The following is a 5,623-nucleotide window of genomic DNA, read 5'->3' as shown; positions in this document are numbered from 1 at the left end:
ACTTCGACTGTCTACAACATTATTATTGTTATTCGACTATAATTAGTGTTAGACTTTGGTCTATCATTACTTTTTTCTACCAAGTCATGCAGTTTAGTTGTAGTAAAATAGTACATTGTGTAATAAAATATAATGTTTGCTTTGAATTATTAAACCACTTTGTTAATGCAAAGACATGTTGAAGTAGTCTATATGTCTTGTTTAATTTTTATTTATTTATTTATTTTGAGGAATGAACTGAACTGAATAATGCACTCTGATGATCTAGGTCTAGGTCTGGATCCTCCTGCTGATGTCACTCACTGGAGGTGGATGTAATGAGATCAGCTTATGGCAAGCCGTTTTATCTTAAAATAGGCCTATTCCCAGTGTAACTTGTCATTTGCATTTTTACTAGTAACAATTCAGTTAGACAACTCTAATTCAATTCTTGATAGTACCAATTATAATTAGAGACCGCTCTAATTCAATTATTACTAGTAAGAATTCCAATTACAGAGTTCTACAAATGAATTTTTACTAAAAAATCAAATGAGAGAAATCTATAATTTATTCTTACTAGTAACAATTATTATTAGAGAGATCTCTAATTCAATTATTACTAGTAAGAATTTCAATTACAGAGCTCTACAAATGAATTTTTACTAGTCATGTCTCCACTGACTTCCGTTTATTTTTAATTAAAGAGCTCTACGACTGAACTTTTAGTAGAAAAAATACAATTAGAGAGCTCTACAATTGAATTGTTACTAGTAACAATTCAGTAAGAGAGCTCTGATTCAATTATTACTAGTAAAAATTACAATTAGAGAGCTCCACGACTGAATTCTTACTAGTTCGTTTTAAAATGAGATAGCTCTCTAATTCAATTTTTACTTGAAACAATTCCTATTAGAGAGCTCTCTAATTTAATTCTTATAATAAAAATGCAATTACAGAGTTCTATATGAAATTTTTTACTAGTAAAAAAACACACTGAAGATATATGTTGAATTGTAGAGCTCTCTAAACGAATTCCTATAGTAAGAATGTAATTGCAGAGCTCTCTAGTCCAATTGTTACTAGCAAGAATTGAATTAGAGAGCTCTACAATTCAACATATCTTTAATGTAGTTTCATATAGCTCAGCTGTATATGATCTGTCGTTCCTGTCTGCCGCTGTAATCGAGCGAAGTACCAAACAGAAAGATGAAACGCAAGTTTTCTTTTGAATTCCACTGGGAAAAAAGCACCCACAACAACAAAAAAAGGGCAAAAAATCTGACAAAGCGCCCACGGTTAGAGAGAAAGTCGTGGGAGTTCTTTCAGAAAACATGAAAGCAGTGCTGCGACACTTGAATAATGAGCTGCTCTGGGAATAGGGTTATTTTAACAGTGAAGACAAGAAATAAGTGAGAGTATGAGAGTGTCTATCAAAAACAAGCAATGATCCCATTTAAAATGTTTCCTTTTTCCTAGCAGTGGTTGTGTGTTGAATTTAAACATGTTTTATTAAATTAGGGTAAGTTTTATTAATCATTTTTAACCTGTAGCCTAAGTCCTCCAGTATCCTCCTGACACCCAGCTATACAGTTTTGTCCTCTGTAGAGGACATTCTAGCAAATTTCTCCTTGCATGTCACAGTTGTCTTATAAAAGGCCTTCCATGTCAGAGTTTTAATCTGGATGTCCTGTAAAGAGCACGTTCTGGGCTTTGGAAGTTGGAAGTTTGGAAGTTTATGACCACTCCTTCTCTTTGCTCTTTAAAAATGTCTGGAATTGATTTAGTGATCAGATTTAACATGATAATATTTTATCATCATTTAAATCTGACTAATTGTCAAAATGTTTGTCATAAATCACCATCTCAGGAAAATGTAATGTTATATTAATTTATAACGCATTTTGGGAGACACAAGTAAATAGGGAAAAAAAATGTTATAACTTTATTCCTATGAAATATTATATATTATTATGAAAATCTTGCCAATTATTACTCCCATTATTATACTTATTTTTTCATTACATGTTGCCAAAAAACTACATTAATATGCAAATGAGACAGTGTCTAGATAGTGTATAGATGCATTGTATATAAAGGTAATTATATATATATATTAGTGCTGTCAAACTATTGATCGCAATTAATCGCATAAAGTTTTTGTTTATACTGTGTATATTTATTATGTATATATAAATACAAACACATGTATGTATATATTTACGAAAGATATGTTATGTTTATATATTAAATATATGTATATATAATATAAAATATAAGAATATATAAAAGTATATACTAAATATTTTCAAAATATATACTGTATGTGTGTGTATTTATATATACATAAATATACACAGTACACATACATATATGTAATCAAAAACTTTTATTTTGGATGCGATCAATCATTTGATAGCACTTGCATGAATTATGGAAGTAATTTAGTGCAGACTGTAAACAATCTGTAGGTTCAACGCATTTTCAAAAACTGGGTACAATGAGGTGACAATGTTCTACTTACCCTTCAACCATCGAACATTAAAAAGAAAAGAGTAAAAGCATAACAAATCACTACAACAGACAATGAAGTACCCCAAAAGCCTGATATTTCTGCAACAACATTTCAGGAGTGTTAAATATCAATGTAGTAATGAATGTTTGAGTAACATATATTGCCTTCATCAAAAATGTTTTTATTAACTGGAACATTGAATTATAATATTTCAAAGTAATTTCCATTATTCCAACATGAAGCCAAAGATTCGTTACATCATATCACATTAAAATACCAAGCATTACATTATTCTGACTTCTGAAAATATGAAGGAAAATACACAGCTCATTCAGTCAGACTGAAAGATAAGGATTATTTGTTGCTCAACCTTATTATCTGAAATGATTTGTTTCCGTCTTTGTGAGTGGAACTTCCCCAAACCAGAAGAGTCTCTAATAATCAGTAAAGGCTCGTTAGAGAAAAGGTGGATACAGCAGATTTATTTTTGTGGCTGGTTTAGGAAGTGTGTGATTTGCACCAATCAGGCTAAACCCCATTTCAAATTTAGAGATAGATTCACAGTCTTTAAATGGCAGGCATTGTATAAAGGTCCTAGATAATGTAACTTTCACAGCTCACAACTTTCAAAAATGTTTTATGTAGTTTTTGTCTCCTGACAGTCTTTTTCATACAGACAGATTTATCAGCATGTTGTAAAACAACAGTACAATCCATTGAACACATACTTTACTTTTAGTTTTGCTCTCATATAAAGACCATTTTTTACAATCGAATCAATTTCTGATGGACATAACCAAGTTCTGCACTATATTTGTCCTCATTAAATATCTTGCCTTACTAGAAAATATGTCAAACTATGGAGACAAATGAGCTTGTAAATGCTGTTTCATGTTGACTTCAGAAGATTTTTATGGACCTGAGTGGGCAGAATTTATACTGATGGTATGAGTAATTTTACAGCACACTTCCATAAATTAAAGCCCTGTGTGAAGCTATCACATTACAGTGAGTCTTTGGCCAGCAAAGCATCACAGCAATACCAATAGTTTTTGATGTCTAATGGTTTTTGAGGCAAAACACACCTGAAACCCAGGATGTTCAGAGAGATATGAAGGCAGATCACAAGCCTCTAAATGCAGTTAGCAAAACAACACCAGGGTTACAGCAACGTTTCCTCAAAGTTTAAGTGTGTAATCTATTTGATTTTAAAATACTTTATCCTATTCCTTCTTAATAGACGGGGATGCAGTTGCACAGCTTTGACTATCAGGTTTGTGATGTTTAAACTCATACATTTGGGATCGAGAGGGAATCAGGGTTAACAATATGCAATGGCTTTAATAACAATATAGGCTATAATGTGCATTTTAAAACAAACATGGTCACAATTCTGGATCGCTCATCAACAGATGGAAGAGATTCCCTGTTTAGCTGAGAAGTCTGCTGCTGTGAATTCAATTTAGCACCACATACCTGCGCGAATCAGCCTTGGCATACCTTAAAAACAAGTAGAGAAACAGACCAAGCCCTGAATAGATCTGTCTCAATCAACAAAACAAACATTTATTTCTTTTTAAAGTGGATTTCTTTAATTGTATTATAGCAACAGTAAGTCCAATGCTGACTTTTACATTCATCCGACTGTATCCATTTGTGTTTTACTTGTAGTTAGCCATTCAACTTTGAAACATAAGCACTAAATCATATCTAAACCAGTATGTGAATGATAACACTTATAGATAATATGATTATTTATTATTGTTTCATAACAAAATGTTCATCCTTGCCACAAGGGGGCAATTAATGACATAAACCTATAAGTCAGTTTTCCCTATTTTGGGCCAACTACCATCATGACCTTCATGGAGAATTTTGTCGAAGTCTGCCAGGACAAGGCAGTTTACTTGGTGGCCATCTTGGGAGTGCACTTAGACAGCTATTTTAAATCAGGCCAACCAACAGCAGCTGCATGATGCTGTCATCAAACATCAAAACTGTCATAAACACCAGGTTGTGATTTGGGTCACTTGGCTCTTTGGATGGCAGAACTTATGTTGGGCATTGCAATTTCTCCCAATTAATGCGTAAGGCATACGAAATGGGAAACACTTCATGAGTTTCAAAGTGGACATCTGACAGGATTTCTGGGAGACGTTTGCATTCATGTTGCATTCACGTTCTGAAAAGTGAATCCAAAAGATCTAGTGGCTGGCTGTAGTATAGGTCAAAGCCCCGCCCTCTCTATGTATGCAAGGCAAACTAAAATATCTAATTATGCTTAAAATTATTTTTTCCCCAAGAGGGTTTCCATAATTTTTGGAACTTCTTATCTCACTGATGTATGTTCACATGTTTGTTTTTGCTAGTTATTTGATGATCCGGTGTTCTGTTAATTTGTGCTACCCTGTTAGATTTTGCTATCTCCCATTAAAACAGTAGGTAGTACAAACTAAAAACGAAAAATGCCAAATTACAAATTATTAACGACAAAAATCTACACCTACCCCAACCCTAAACCTACCCTTACAGTAATGCAAATACAGTAATTATGTGTTATTCGCAGTTGTGGCTAGAAGGGATACAGGTACGGCCGGAAACCAATAATAAATAAATTTTAATGCCTATAAGATTGTTTTATTATGTCACCAATCACTACATGGACTGTCACACCACACACCACAATACGTCACACTATAACCACAACTACACTCACACTACACAGACTGTTACACTATACCCTGGACTACATTTCCCATCATCCATTGCACTAATTACACCCACAGCTGTAACCAATCGCACACCCTACATAAGCCATGGACTTCCTCTCTCTTACTGCCCAGTATTGTTTGCCTACATCGCTCTCCTAGTGGTAGCACATTATGGAGCCAGTTTTCTGACCTAGTTTCTAGTCCTTAGTTCATAGTCATAGTCTTGTCTTGCCTGCTTTCCCGTGTTACCTGATTCTTGCCTGTGTATTTTGGAATAACCCTTTGCCATTCTGTTTTGAACTGTTTGCACCTCACCTGGAGTATTGGTCGCGTTATTGGATTTCCCCTCTTGTCAAGCCCTCTGGATAATGTTCGCTGTCGACTGACTCACGTCCATTTTGGATTACTCTTTTGTATT

The sequence above is a fragment of the Cyprinus carpio genome, chromosome B25, assembly GCF_018340385.1.
Source record: "Cyprinus carpio isolate SPL01 chromosome B25, ASM1834038v1, whole genome shotgun sequence".
Classification (NCBI taxonomy): Eukaryota; Metazoa; Chordata; class Actinopteri; order Cypriniformes; family Cyprinidae; genus Cyprinus; species Cyprinus carpio.
This window is presented reverse-complemented; position numbering follows the sequence as displayed.